General features: G+C 39.3%; 1 protein-coding gene across 2 annotated transcripts in view; it reads left to right on the forward strand.

Annotated features, from left to right (window-relative positions):
• Positions 1-218: 218 nt before the first annotated feature.
• The window catches only part of RAP1B (RAP1B, member of RAS oncogene family), a 31,992-nt gene continuing 16,023 nt past the window's right edge, over positions 219-16,187 (forward strand). Inside the window, exon 1 of one of the 2 annotated variants that reach the window (XM_009646249.2) lies at positions 219-317. The gene's annotated coding sequence lies outside the window, so the exon portion shown is untranslated. Of the gene's footprint in view, positions 318-2,571; positions 2,652-16,187 lie in introns of those variants that run through there. The other variant, XM_035901668.1, reaches the window with a different exon arrangement.

Below are 16,187 nucleotides of genomic sequence, written 5' to 3' on the forward strand. Positions count from 1 at the left end.
TTTTAATTGAGAGCCTTTCTGGAGCAGAGGCAAACAGATGGGAATCTATCTAGGTGAGGGCCTACAAAAGGAGAAAGAAATTACTTGTATGGCTGAGGAAGGAAGCGTGCTGAAGGCTTACGCTGTAGCTTGTGATCTAACAGTAAATGTGACTGGGAACTAAAATAAACAGTTGTCCACTTATCATCTGGGATGTGGGAAGTGCAAGAGTCACAGAAGTACTGGAGTGCTTGATGCTTACTGCTATAGTGCCAATCCTGTCACCTGCAGAGCGCTGCTAGCTGCTTGGAGTTAGGTATGGAGAGGTGCTCTTAAGGGTAAGCATATCTTATAGATAAAAACAGGCACTCTGTTGTCCTTGGGTGTGTGCTAAGAGGGTAGGCGGGTCCTTTATGAATTGGCCTAAGTAATGCTTAGATGGCTTTCAGATACCTGATGTTTGAGAGTGTTCTTCAGGGTAAGCTCAAGTTGTTGTGCGTTTTAATCAAAATTGCTCTCTTAGTAAACAGTTCACTAAGTGTATCCCGTGCAATAGAAGTTCACGTTTAGCTTGTGGTTGCAAGCACTGCCGCTCTTTTGCCTCAGAACAAGTACAAAAGCAGGCTGAAGTGCGCTGTGTAATATCAGTGTGTTGAATCCCTGCTGAGCTGGGGCAGGCTTCTGCTGTGTTCTGTTGCATCTAGGTCAGGTAGAGGGATATTTTAGACAGCCTGCTTGTTTGGAGAGATTGAAGGAGTATCTACAGTAACTACACCTCCATATTCAAAGGCAAACTTTATTTTACTGCTCACACGTGGTTAAGATGGTCTGTTTCTATTTGTCTGGCATAAAGCAGGGACAAAGGAAGTTTTTTTTGTTACTTGAATGCCATTAATAGGGGACCCCTTTTCAAGTTGATTGAGTTTTCCAAGTTGTTCAGAGCTTTAGTTGTCTCACTTAAAGCAGCTAACGTATCACTTTCTCCTTAGGGTCTGTCAAACATGAGAAAACAGTGGGGCAGGTGGAGTAGAAGCAATATTCTGATGAAGCTATGGCAGTTCGCTTGTAGTAGGCAAGCACTGTTTGGAGAAAGTCAAAAGACCTTGTCTGTTAGCACAAACTTTTTTTTCATGGCACATTTGAATGAGGCTACCTTCAAAAGTGGCAGTAGGTTCTGGCTTGAAGCTCTCACCTCTTGAGCTTTAGAATGCCTAAAGAAACACTGGACAACTAAAAGTGAAAAGGTTTGTGGTGTGTGTTTTTTTTATTATTATTATTATTACTGTGTGCCTGTTTATGTATGCTGTTGTGAGCTTCTGACATACTATGTGTTCCTTTCCTCTAGCAGCAAGGGAAGGGAGGAAGGCTGTAAACGCCAGGTTGGAAATCTGCCTATTAGGCAACTTTTGAAATATGAAATGATTTGGGGGCCCTCTAGCTATTCAGGATGCTCTTTTTTCCAAGAGCAGTGTTTTAACAGTAATTTTTACTACTAAAGCAGTAGAGTGAAAGTTACTGTAAGACCCTGCAGGAACGCATATAACAGAGTTAAAGGAACATTTTAAAGTTGAACCAGGAAGAAGAGGCATTCGACAGTATCTTGTACACTGTCCCGCTCAGCTTTCTAGTTACTAATCAAAGGACTTGATGTTATTTGAAGTAAGTTCCTGCTATACAACTATGAAAAGAGACTGCCAATTACAGTGCACATGGTTAGTTCATTCTTGGCCAAGCGAGGAGGAAAGCCAGACCATAGTGCAGGAGCGGGACAGCCTAGCCCTTCTAATGGACTGGTGTTTGCATCCTGTGGCAGAGAAGCAGCATCTCATGTTTCTCTCCAGCCTGAGATTCTCTTCAGGGAACCCCTAGATCACTTCATATCATTCCTGCAGCTGTTGCAACACAGGAAGGTGTCCTGAATCTGAATGACTTGACCAGGCCTTCTGCAAAAAGGATATTATGCGCCACTGTTACTCATTCATGAAATAATTTTCAACATAACTCTAATCGCAGAGCTGTGAGAAACTTTATATCATTAAATTTCTGGACAGTATTGAAGAACTGGAACAGGAGAACAGTTTATTTTCATAACTGCAGACAAACTTAAAGCAAGAATCTGTAGTTACAATTCTTGTCTTTTTCTTGTAGAAACTGAGGAGAGTGTGCTCTTCACATCAAAATTTGTTGACATTGAGGCGAATGTTACTCTTGCTTTAATTATAACAGTTATTAAGTCTTTATTTCAGTAGGTAATCTGGATTAAAGGAAAAGATGTAGTTAAAAGTATTTCCTTTAGTGTGGCTTACTTCATAACTTGATGTGAGATTACATGGTGAAAGTTTTTTCTTCAATCAATTTGCTGTCTATATCCCAAATAATGTATGTTGGCTAGCCCCCTCTTCAATTTATCTAAAATAACTTGTGAACGCAGATAGTCCCTGCAGCTGGGTTTTTTTTTGTTGTTGTTTCTCCATATTAGTTGTCTTAGCTTTTGAAGTCTTGTCCTATTTTTTTCCACTCATAGTCTTGTCTTTCTGCAACCTAACCAGTTGTGCCTTCATTTTTTTTCATGTCTGCAATGAAGGGAAATGTCTTAAAAGCATTCTTCATGTATCGGGAAGAAGCAAAAAGAGCACCACCACATCAGTGTTAAAGATGAACTGCAGATATGTGTGAGTTACCTATGTGGAGTTCAAGAGACTGGGTAGAGGAGACAGGGGGAGGGACCTGTATGTTGCTAGGTGTGGCACTTCAGCACTACTGAACCAGCTACTTGCGTTTTTTCTAAAGCTTTCATGTACAGTCAGTATTTTCAGTCTTTTTTATTTAAGGTGAAGCTGAACAGTGCTTGGACTGCGTCAGAACCCAGACAATACTGATAGTTAAGTTGTGCAGTTGTACAATCCTTGCTTGCAGTTAATTAAACTTTTATAACATCTGGTCTGACGCTCCCCCTGCAAAGTGATTCATTACAAGACTAGTGTAAAGTTGCAGCATGTTTTGTTTTTTCTGAATGTGGAGAAAGGTAAACTGGAACATGGAATGGAAGTAATCTATGAGTGGAAGTTACCTAAGAATCTTATTCTCTGCAACACAGTATTTAGGACTAGATTATTTGTTTATAATGTGACATTTACAGTAGAGACTGAGCTGTGTGTGGCTGTGTGTCCAGGCTTATGTGGTTGGTTAAGTGTGGGGGCAGCCCAGTGACATGCAGTGCAGGAACCTCTCTTACTAATCTTGCAAATGTGAAGTGGTTAAGGTGAATTGTTAGACATTGTAAGGCACAGTCAGTAACCCTTCTCTGATCTTTCACTGTGAAGCTACTTAAAAGATAATGTTCTGAAAGCTTGATGTGTAAGATGACCCATAAGCATAGCCTATTTGGCTTCATGTGATTGCTTTTTGCATACAGTTTTTTTTTTAAGAATTTTCTTGGGGTTGGGAAAGTGTATAAATTAATACTGCATACAAAATCTTGACTATTACACTTCTGGAGTCATATTTATATAGCTAGTATGTATAAGGATATATTGTACTGCCTGTGACCCTTCTGACTTGTTTAAAATGGAGAGTTGATGGGCAATAGGCATTCTGTGAGTGTGGTGCTTTTATTCCCATTCAGGGAATGATCCTTTTGTTATTTACTGCCTATTGTTTATATTGATGCAAGTGTACAGAAGATACTGTGTGTTTTCATGGATTTTATGATGAGCAGCATCAGAAATGAGTTCTTGGCAAGTGTGACTTCACCTTCAGAGTTCTCGTGGATATTATACTAGTCCATAGATGAATTTCACAATTTGAGTTGCATTGGACTTGTGTTCTTAGTGTGCTGTGAAGTGCTCTGTTCACAATCCAACTTCTGCTGACATTAGTTATTTGAGAGTATGCCATGCTTCTAGAAATTCATGTCAAATTATCATCTTAGCACTTGGTGGAACATAAGGGACTGTAGTAGTCCTGTGACATCAGGAAGGAACACTGGAAGAGGCAAATAGCTGACTGTCATGCTGGAGAATCACTCCTTCATTTTTCTGACCTATCTTTTTTGGCTTAAGTAGAAGATTAGGTGAGATCTTGCCAGAGAAGAGACACTCTGTTGCTTGATACAGATCATCCTGGGCATTGAGCAAGTTTGGAGGTCAATGCAGACAAGTCTGTGATGCTATAATAAACAGGCATTCATAACTCATTCTTTAACTGGATGCTTGGTCTTTAAATGCTTTCACTTCCAGTGTACAATTTTGTTTGCTTTTCATATCTGAATATTAGAGAGAAAAAAGCATTTCTGAATGATACATAACCCTGTATGTTCTTACAGTTTATTGTTACCTTTTCACCTTTCTTTATATTTGAGCAAGTCCATTGCTTTTTTTTTTTTTTTTTTTTTTTTTTTTTATAAAAATGAAACTCTAGGGTTTTTTTTCTCATCTCTTTAAACCTTTTATTTCAGGAAATGCCCTAAGCTAAATTGAGGTTCAGCCAGAGATCTCACATAGAAAACTTAAGTATGATAGCTGAAGTTCTACAAAAACCGAGTAGCTAAAAACAAGGTTCTACAATTAAATGCTTTAGGCTGCTGTATGTGCTGGTGTTTGGCATCCTTTTGATCTGTGTTGCTTTTCATCGAACTCTTAAGAGTAATTCCTATTCACATAGATACAGCACTTTTCTTCTGAGATTAGAGTGAGAAAATAAGAATATTTCATGTGAAGCCTAGAATGAAAAGATCAGGTAGGTTGTACAGTTTTATTCTTGACAAAGATAGAAGTCCTGATGCTGCCTACTTCCTTTTCTGCTAGAAATCTGGGTCCTGTCTAGCCAGGAAACTGATGAAGCAGCAACATTAAGTGTGTGTTAGTTTGGACTTAATTTAACTACAGTAACCGATATTTTGAACAATGTGCAGTCTTGCTGACTGAAAGTACATCCTGCTTCTAGCCAGGGGCAAGATCTTAAGAGGGAGTTTGCAAATACTTTTTCCGAAGACACATATATCAACTTGAAAATATTTGTATTTTCAGGTAATGTAATTCTTCCATTACTTAATCTTGTTGTGGACTACTTTTTAAATGAAATTTGCTGCTGTAAGTTTTGCAGAGGAAAGCTGAAGCCTCTCTTCCAAAATGAATGCTGAATCTGCTGTGACAGTAGAAGTGGAAGTAAGGAATCATTCAGAGCCTTACCTACAGAAGGTCGAAGTCATAGATCCCAAGAACCTAAGCAGAGGACTTGCTGGGTAAACTGCGAGCACCCTAAGCAATGTGGAAATAAAAGACTGTGGTTTCATTAAGGATAAACTTGCTTCCCTGGAACAGTCAGTGTGGACTGAAAAGTCATTCTTCCACTCAGGCTTTGCCCAAAATATAGCTTGTTTTGAGATGTATATATTTAACTTGCTGGAAGTAAAACTCTTCTTCAGTAAAAGATTCAGCATGTAGCAGTAACACTTGTTCAAATGCTGTGGTGATTGTCATAGTCTAAATAATAAGTGACTCTTGGAAGACCAGACATGCTGGTTTGTATTTAGAAAGGTCTTCCCATTCAAACCTCTGGAGCCAATTTTATATTTCAGTATGCTTTGGACATCTTCTGCTACTTTATTGAAGTATGTGTTTGATTTGACTTAACAGCAAAGTGAGTCTTAAGGTAGGACAGGTTTCTCCAGAAAATGGCAAACTTTGAAGATGCAGAGGAACCAAGAAGTATGGTCTGAACAAGAACTAGAGTGATCTTAAGAAGATTCAAATAGGCTCTTGTGGAGACTTGATTTAACAAGTTTAACCCTCTAACTCTCTGCTAAAGATCTAGTACGTATAATAGAAAGTGGTGTGGGGATGAGTGTGATTCAAATTCATTTGCTTAAAATTATTCAGCGTTTTGTGTGGGTGTCGTTGTGTCTGTGAGCTCAGGCTTGCAAGCATGAATTGCTTACCTTTGGGTTCCTGCTCATAACTCTCAGGTTTTTCCCCCCCCTTGGAAATTCCTGACCCATTAAATGAGACTTTTTTGGGGCTGTCTTAAGATGCATCAGCCACTCACAAAGCAAATGCAGAACTACAGTGGTTCACAGCTTGGCATGTTAAGATAAGCCAGCATTTGTTTTAGTCATGATATTATTTTTTTTTTTTAAATGCCCTCGTCTGAAGCTTGTGACAACCCAGCAGTTGCCTCAGAAGCAACCAAGTTGTATGTGCATCTGCATGTGGGCAGGGGTGTGGAGGTCAGTGTCTACAGTTGTCATCTTCTAGTCAAGGTATGTCTGTGATTTGGATGTTCCCTGAGGAGCTACCATCCCTAGGTTCAAGATGCTACTCGTTTGCTGCCAGAAACAGAACAGGATGTTCTGCCCATGCTTCTGCCACCTCAGTTAAGCATTTCAGACCTTTTACAAACCCACCTTCATCAGTGGATTCAGCTAAATAAAGTTAACTGTGAAAAGAAGCAGTTAAGGTTGCACCTCCGTTATTGCAGAGGTAGCAAAACCCTGTGGCAGAAAATGGTAGTTATTGCTGGGTGTTGGTGTATGCTTTTTTCAACTTAACCTCAAGGACAGATGCCTCAAGCTTTAACAAAGGAACTCTTTGTGAAATCACGTGTAACTTGGGTGACTTTGATGTTTGCTGCTCACACTCAAGTACCGTGTTTCTATTAGGGAAGTATTGATTGAGAGGTCAAAACAGACGTGAGTTACGGTTACTTGGGACTTGGCTGGTATGGTTCATTTATCATGGAAGAACTAATTCTATTCCTGTTAATGAATGCTAGTAGCTAGTATTCTCAATTTGCATAGAATCAGCGTCCTTTCAACAGATAAAACTTCTAATCTTAATTAAAATGACGTATGGGAATTTGTAAGACTGCTCTCAGGCTACCAACCTGATTTGTAATAGAATTACCATAAATCTGTACCCTCCACTGTATGGAAGGATACTTTGTATGTAAAGGGCCTACACCAGCCTGTCTTAAATGGCCAGTAACAAAAGATCATATAATGAAGGAAATCTATGTATCTGTGCCTTGAGAATGTGTCAGTAATCTAAACAAACCTGAATTGAAACCAAACTTTTAATAGTGAAGACAGTGCAAGTAGTAACATTTTTGGTATGGAAGCTCTGGCATCGCCAGGGATGTATATGATGTGTGGGTTATAGAGAAAAATAGACAGGAGGGACAAAAATTCAGGTGGTGTTGGGACTGCAGTTGAACCGAGCATTGCCTTATCTTGGTAGAAGGAAACCTGACACAAGGCTTTACTGGTTCAGCAACCACTGTCACAATCGGCGTAGAGCTAGGATTGCCAGATGTTAAGCAGATAACGCGTGGAATTTGAGGCTAAGTCTCGTTTCTGCAACAGAAGTTAAGCTGCCTTTTTCCAAAGAGTATCTTAAGCCAACTGGCAAGTTTATTCTTGAAGTAACTTTCAAACTGCACATGAGTGCATTTTTACAAGAGAAGTATCTTGGCTGAAAATTTCCATGCCTTACTTGCAGTCTTGCTGGTTTTAACAGTTTTTGTAGCTTGAAAGATAAATTTTACTGTAACAATTATATGAAGAAACAAATGCTTATATCTCGTTTTAATCAGAAGGATGTGTATCAGGTAGAGCATGTTGGGTATACTATGATGTGGCAATCCGTTAATTTAGAGCTAACTACTGATCCTTCTCTGCAGTAGCAGTAGAGCCAAATTCACAGCAGTAAATTGCTGTCTCGGTTCTCAAAACTCGCTGTATGGTTGAATACTTAGCTTATGCCTAGCAAGATACCATGATGTGGTAATTATGCATTCTCTGAATTTAATATACTTGTATTTTTAAAAATGAGCGTTCCTCGTTCTATTTATTGTCTGCCTGGATTTTCTTTGCAAGCATAAAAAAACATTTGCAATGCAGTTTCTTCAGGAATTCAGAAATCATCGTTTTAGCTGGAAGTCTGACTGGTAGAACATGCACAAACAACTTCTATGGGGGATGGTGACTATTTTACAGAAATAGGGAGAAAATGCAAAACCGTGGCAAACAGTCAGCAAAAATAATAATAAATCTGATAAATGTTACAAACTCCAATTGAGGCTTAAATAGACTCTGAAGCTTAGGATTTATAAGGGACTCCAAATTTGAATTGACAGATTTGAATTTTTGCATGAAGTTGAAACTCGAGCTCAGTAAGTGTTGGCGCATAGCGTATCTTTTAGTAGCTCAAGAATGTTCATTACACCGCTTGCTTTGAAACTACTTTTTACACTTTGTATGAAACTACTGCAAGTTGCACATGCTTGCTAGTCTCACATTAGGAAGGTTTCATCTTGAGGTATCAGTAGCTTCAAGCAGACCAGTTTTTATTCTTAGAACATGCATTAAGTTTGTGTTCAGATTTTAAGATCTTTGACTTGAGGAAGAAAACCAGATTTTATTCAGCTATGCTAATTATAGACAGTGGAATTAGTCTCACAAGGTAAGCTCATGTTAGCTGCTTTGCAGAAATTGTCCCTGTGTGCAGTGTTAATCAAGGTGGCTCCCTGCAATGAAAGGAGGAAAACTTGGTTAAGCTATCTCTGTGGGTAAGTGTCCCCATGGGCAGTTCAATGAGCAACTTAAACCTCGGTGCCCTTTTTGTGCTGCAGTAACTTGTTCTCAGGTCTCTGCCTTTTCTCAGGTGGTTAGTATGTTTTCATGTCTCTGGATAAGCTTAATCACCCAGACAGCTTTTTGAAAAATCATCTGAAGATTCTCTGGCATCAGTTAAAATATTTGAACATAATTGAAGAAATATTTTTGTCCAAGAAAAATCACTGTGTTAGTGCCCAGAAGAGCTAGCTGTCCAACTGACAAAATACTTGTTTGTCAAGACAAAAAACTATCAAAACCAGGTAAAAACAAGGAATAAGAATTTCTTCTAGCTTTGTTTACTGAACAGTTGACTTGCTTCCAAAGTGTCTGCATTGCTAATGAAATAGCTCTACTTCCAGGAGTCTTGAGTATAAAAGTCTTTAATTAGACCTGATCAGCTTTTCAGTGTATCTTGTCTTCAGAATTGATTTCTGAATAATGTTTTCTATAAATAAGGGTGAAAGTCAGCTCTAGAGTATTTTAATTTCTCTCTTACAAGAGTTACTGCGTAGCCTGTTGAGTAAAGATTATCTGAGTTGCTTTAATTCCTAAAGCATCTAAAAGTTGGTGAAAACGAACAGGCTTCTGCTTTGGGTTATGTTGTCAAGGTGCTGCTTAGGCACTGAAATTATTCAGCTCCTTGGAGCTGAGGGATAAGAATTTAGGACTTCCCCTTACGTTTAAGTATTTGGGCAATATTAAGTACAGCACACATCCTCTATCATTACTTGCCTCCCTGAAGAAGGGTTCTAAACTAAGAGACTCAAAACTTAGTGGAATCTGAATGGTACAAACGATTAGAAAGATTTAGGTTTGGCCATCTGAGAGCGCTCTGGTACCAGAAGTGGGAAACATCTTGTCTGGGAAGACTTAATCCTCTGACCTTGGTTGGTCCTGTGACTGAACTAGAGCTATTTTTCCAAATGTCTGACCATTGTTGTCTTGTTCCATCTCAGGGCTAGTATTCCCTCTCCGAGATGCAGGTTTTATTTTCCTTGGCTTTTTTCCCCTCCACTGCTAACTGTAAGCAGGTAAACCAGTCCGTTAATTTGCTTCATTCTTCATTCTAATGCTTGAAACTCCCACCCCCCATGCAAACAGTTGAGATTAATTTAGGAGTGCTATTCCCAAGGTGGCTCTAACAAAGCGTCTCCTCCAGAGAGGTAAATGTGCTGGGGCAGAAAGATTATGAAAATTTTAGTGAACACACTGCAACTTCACAATACATACAACCAGAATGTCAGGGTCTGAACAAGAATCATGGTGTCTGTAAAGTGCTGAATAATCATGATCCCTTCTGAAAATGATTATGCTTCTGGGAGGGACTGTTTGTTTTAATTCCAGACCTGAACAACTAGTTCACATAAGCAAGTCTTGGGGATATCTTCAAGTAGTGACTGTATTTAGTTCATGTCTTTGGCCTGGGGCTGAGCTCCAGTTAATACCATGTGGAAAGATTGGATTCTTAGTTTTCCAGTTCCTCAGACAGGTAACAAAGTTGAATCAGAAACCAAAAGTTGAAGCTGAAGGAGTTGAAAGAAAACTAGCAAATTCAAGTCTACACACAAAAAACCCAAACATCAAAAAACCACTTTAATAAATATCATATCAAGCCCGATTACCAATGGTATTTGAACCTTGATGAATTCTTCATTGTGTGGTTGCTTTTTAAGTGTGTAGTTTCTTCTTTAACTGCTAAAGTAGGGGGTTTTATTCCTCCACTTTCTTAGCATCATCACTTTGGGTTTCCTTTTGCTGGAGACATACTTCAAGAATTTGGTCAAGACAGTATCCAGGAGGCACTTTTTCCTGGTTTATCTAATAAAGGCAGAAGCTGAAACTAAGTTCCTCCTTCACAGTCCTTGACAGATGTGAAGCTTTTAAAATACATTTCTAGTGTGTTGTGTTGGTTAACCTTTCTTCCTTCTATTCAAATGGTGTTTATTCAAAGATTTGCTCATCCTTTAAAGAGAATCTTTATTGCAAAAAGTGTCCATGCACAGATAAAGCTCTTGCTGCTCTAGTTGATCAGGTACTTTAAGTGTGGCATTCAGAAGTAGAATTAAGCAGCTACTTTAATACACTACACTAATGCATTAATACATACATTAATTTAAAAAAGTAATATGAACAAACTAATGAGAGAGGCTGCACAGATGTGGTGGTTTTATGGACTGTTACATTTCAGGAAGTATGCAAGGCGGTTACTGAAGGGCCACTTGCAGTTAAATGGAGGCAATCTGAAAGTCAGCTCTGCTGTCTCAAGAGTACAATCTCTCGAAAGTACATCGGAATCCGGTTTATGTGAAAACACTATTTCTTGAAGACTAGCATCCCTCGTTTCTCTCTTTCTAGCTAAATTTTGCATTAGACATCTCCAGAGTTCACAGTTATGTCAAATATCTGTACATATAAGTATTTGACTCAGCTGTTCAAAGCCAGAGCCCGCTCCAGTTAAGAGGAAATAAAGCCTTACTTTTTGCATGTTTCCTGTCATCGTCTTGTTTAGCACCTGCACAGAGACCACAGTATTTTCCTGCCTAGAGATGGAAGAGCAGAAAAATGAAAAAGCAAAGGAAGTTGGCATTGCTCTCACTCCTTGCAGCTCTGTCACCTTAAAGGTAGCCAGCCTTTAAAGCAAAATTTCTCTCTTCATACAGACTCCACTAAATGAAGAGGGATTCAAACAGGTTACTTGGTTTATTTAATAGGAATAAGTTTAAACTTACTTATATCTGATTGTTGCGTGATTTGGTGGATACTTCTCATCAACCGTCCAATAAATTGGGGCGTTTTGCATATCTGTTACTCAGTTACCATGGTCTCTTCACTTCTGTTGTGCCCCTTTGAGAATATCCATTTTACAGCCCTGAGATTGGGTGATCTGGGGAGCACAGACAAGTATTATCGTTGGACTTAACCCTATCCTATTCTAGAAATGCTGGCTATGCTGGGATACAGGTGTAGCTTTAGAGTGCTAAGTTTTAGACAAGGAAACATGTAAACCTAACTGTCCCCTTATTGAATGACTGAGATCGTGTGACCTAATGATCCTTTATCCTCCTTTCGTGTTAATACAATTGCTTTCTGATAGCTTTAGAACTGAAGGGTATCATTGAAATGACTGGTTAGTGCAGACTGCTGAAAATTATTCTTAAAGTGCTACATTGAGCTCTGTCTTGAATGTACAAATGGTTTCATAATTACATATTCTTCCAAAGTTCAACTTCTTTTTTCTGGGGGTGGGAGGGGATGACAATATGCGAAATGCAAGGCACAGACTTTGTAAAGAGATACCGCATGCACTAAGTCCGGTCTCTGTTTCAGAATGGCTGGAGAAGTGTGCTTTTTTTTTTTTTTTTTTTTCTCTCAGGCAGAAAAGGAAATCCAGCAGAAGTTTCACCTTCCATCTAAGGTTTTATAGTTTGCATCTCGATCAGCAGTTGAAGTTTTTACTTTAATGTCTTGCTTGAAGCTTAATGGCTTCTGTTGTTTCAAATACTATCAGGTAACTGAAAGATAGGGTGCTTTATGGCTTAAACGTCCGCTTTTATACTTTGTTGTCTTCCTCCTCTGCCCCCACTCATTTGTCATAGATGAGTCAAAAGGAAATCGTGTTGGCACTGGATGGAGCTGAATACAATATTAGTTCCAGAGTCAAGCGTGTCGATCTGAAAAGTAAAGCAAGACCAAGACTGAGGTTTAGGATGCAAGTAGTCTGTACAGCATGTGATACGGAAAAATAGGTTTGAGTTAGAGTCGAGTCAGGTCGGGCTAATTGGGAATCACTGGAAAGTCAAGTTCAGACAGGATCAGAGCCCCAACTCAGTCTGGGGCATGCTTGCAGCCAACAGGCATACCGATCGGTGAAAAAGTGTGTGCTAGGCATTTATTACACCAAATAGCATGGCAGACCACAGTCTCCTAAAGCAGCTCCTAGCTTCGTGGGCTGGTGGCTTCTTAGTTGAGAAGGAGGCAAAGACCTGTAACCAGGAAATTTTTCTTAGGAAAGTTCTCTTAGCTAGGGGTTGAGGGTTTTTTTTCTGTAAGAAAACAGTAAGAGGAAGGTGAAGTGACATTGAGACTGCTGCTCAAAGCCAGTGGCGTGGTAGATCTAAGTGGGAGCAGATGATGGTGCTTTGGCTGCATGCTGTGGTAGAGATATCCAAGTTAGCTTTCTTAAAGCAATTTGGAGAATACGTTGGTTTGTGTTTCATTCCACTATGTCATTGCCAGACTACCTGATGATGAACCAGTGCAGAGATGCCAAGCTACCTCTATGCTGTATAGAGGGGGGTGCGTATAAAGGATTACCATGTGCTTTCGGTGAGTAGGGAGTAACTGTACAAATGACAAAACAGTTCTCAAGGGGAAAGAGGAAGTTAGTATTTGCATTGCTCATTGCCCAAGTTTGGAGGGAGGGTCAGAGAAAAATGTTTGAGTGTACTGCAGGTCTGGCTTTGCCTCATCTTCAAAAATCTTAAAAAAGCTTTTTGCTTAGGTGCTCCAGAGATTAAACAAACTGATCAACCAAGCTGTAATAGTGTATGTATGTTCTTTAATTATGTACCACCACCTAAAGTAGTGAAATCGGCTCTAGAGTGTTGTACAGCAGTTGGATATTTAGGGGTGAACTTCCAAATCTGGATGCCAAAAGAAGCCTTGGCTTGTGTTAAATTCCTGAATCCCTGTTGGAAAGCCAAAATGGAATTGCCAGTCTCTCACTAAAACCAAGTTGTGAGCATCTTATTTCAGGATTTGGAATTTTCTTTAAGGAGTTATAGATCAGTCAGTAAGAAAAAGTCACAAATTACTCAATCCACTAGGTCAAACAGGTATTTGGTAGCTGCTGCTTAAGTTCTGTTACTTCTGAATTACTGTCAGCCTTTGTTATTGACATCTCCGTATTTAGTTGTTAACTTCAGACTGAAGACTGAAAAATTCAGCTTAAACCGTTCTTTTCAAGACAGTGTGAAATTGCTGCAGTTCACCCAGATTACTGTACTGGGATTTCCCCTACACCCACTAAGTTTGTGTCACTCTAATGACACTTTTCCAAAAGTAAAGGCATAACTGAATGTTTGTTTTAAAGAAATGGCAGGTGATGTAGTTATAGGCTTAACTTGTCATGACTTCGAAAGGTGCATTTCATAGTTAGATACAGTCCTTTTTCCTATTGTTTGTAGAAAGTCTGGACAACTTACAGGTTTGTGGATCTAACTGAACGTTTACAGTAGTGCCAAATAGATTAAACTTGTGGTGTGAATGGTTCTGGTAGTCTCTGTTTGCAAAAAATCCTTGTAGGGAAGGAAGCATAGTTTTTAAAGTTAGGAGTGAAAAGGTGTTCTATTAAGTGTGAAAATCACTGAAGAGTGTCTCAATTTCATTGGTAACAGAAGCCTGTGGAGAGTCTTGCCTAGCTGGACATTAGTCCAATTATTTCCTTATGGCTTTTTCCATACGTTCCTTTTGCTTGCTTAAGGTGCAAGGAATGGTTTAGGTAAGCCAAAAGATTGCTCATTAAATGTTTGCGAGAAGAACATAGAGTAGGGCCTGGCCACTTGATTTCTCAAGTCTTAAGACAACATGGAGTTGATCAGTGATGGCGAAGATGGACACTAACATGGAGGTCCTCTAATTTCTATGTAAATCATCTTAGCATTTTGTGCTAAACACTGAACAGATGGTGTGACTCCCAGAGATGCTGTGAGATTACTGCTGATGAGAGGGGTCTTTCTTACCTTGCTTCTGCTGCTTACCTTGTATGAGCCCCTGTATTGGATTCCCTGCACTTTCCCTCTCCCCCAACCCCCAAATTATTCACCCGTTGGGGAAGGTTTCATCTTTCTGTGAGCACAGAGAGGAGAGAAAACAGGTAACTCAATCTGGTAAGTGCTAGAGCCAGTACAGGAGAGGAACTGAGACCTTCCTCCCAGGGCAGCACTAACAGTCCTGATAGCTCCATTGCTAGCAAGACTGAGAGGTGCGTGTTTTCTTGAACAGGATGACCCAAAGATGTGTCCCAATATCTGTGGCCTTGTTTTGGTTTTGCTGAGTCAGCTTTCAACAAAGATAAGCAAGCAGATCTGGCGGACTGCTGTAGGCAGCAACAGTAGCTAGTGTGGAACCAGTGAACAGATCTCGCTCGTAGGACAGGAATGGTTTCAAAAGAATATTTTAGTTGCCTCCAATTATTTATGAAACTACAGTCATCATAACTGTGGTTAGATATCTAGAAAAACATTAATCAACTTTCAGACTTAAGGGATTTTTTTGAAAACTGACTTTTGGGATCTTGCTGTTCTTTTTGACAGATGTTTGTTTGCTGGGAAGAGGTTGGCTTAATTTTCTTATACAAGTCTGTCTCTGTGATTCTTTGATTAGCATGCATTTTCTCATTCTGAAACAAATTCTGTCTCCTCTTGGATAATTGTTTCTTATCAATAGTAACTGTTAGCTTTACTATAGTAGGGTTTATGCAATGTTTATGGAAGAATGGTAATGCGGTAGAGGAAATACTATATCTGATAGTTTGCAGCATTTTATTGGGGCTGCATTAAGAGCTGATAGCTTGAAAATGGCCACCTTATTAAAAAAAATTAACTAAGCCCTTTTATCAAATCCTGCTTAGTGTGAACTGGGTTGTGGTTTCATGGTTGTACTTTCTGCATATGGATCAAACTTTGGGTCAGTAGACACAAAATTTGGATGTTATTTCAAGTAAATTACAATACAAATAAAGAGATGCTATTGCCTCAAGAAGTTTCCCATCTGTTTGGTGTGGTTGTTTTTGGTTTTTTTTTTTGTCAGCATGCTGATGCTTTCAGTTCTTCAGAGAAGACTGGAGACATTTCATGCATGTCAGCTCATATGAACAAAATCATTTATACATGTATGTGTATGTATATGAAATTACAAAACTTGTGTGATACAAAACAAGTTTGGGGGATGGATGAGAAGAGGATGTAGTAGCTATGAAATTTGAGACATGTTTTTAGAATTACTGTACCGGTACCGTACGTAAAAAACTTTAGCAGCTGTTTACCCGATAAACCTATTCAATACTCTAAATGTAGTGGTTGTAAAACTGCAAGCTCTTTAGGCATCTGTGTGGCTCTTGGAGTATTGGTTTTGGTCTGTTGTTGCAAAATATGTAGTGCAAGCAACTTCTTGTGAGTGAATGAAAGTTCTTGAGAAGCCTGTGAAATACCTTACTGCTTGCTGTGACTATAGCAGAGGGGTGCCATGGACTTGGTTGCATGACTAGAAGAGATTTTGTAGGTTTCTGGAAAATGTTATGAGAATAACCCACCTCACTGGATGGTATGCTGTAATCCAAGTAATCGGCCTATCAATTGGAGTAAATTAATTTCTATGCCTGATTCCTCCTTGCTGTAAATAAAGGAGATGAATCCATCCAGAGGTCTCTGGGGAAGTGATACATGCACACAGGTGTGAGCAGTTCTTCCAGATACTTGTGCACTTTCTTTGAAACACCTGTGGTATTTTGGCAAGGTCATGATACTGAGGTCTTTCTTGCAGAGTGTCTTAATCCGTTCTTGCCTTTTCTCTGAATTACTGTTTCATAGGACAT

Source organism: Egretta garzetta, unplaced genomic scaffold (genome assembly GCF_000687185.1).
Source record: "Egretta garzetta isolate BGI_Z169 unplaced genomic scaffold, ASM68718v1 scaffold68, whole genome shotgun sequence".
In the NCBI taxonomy this organism is placed as follows: domain Eukaryota; kingdom Metazoa; phylum Chordata; class Aves; order Pelecaniformes; family Ardeidae; genus Egretta; species Egretta garzetta.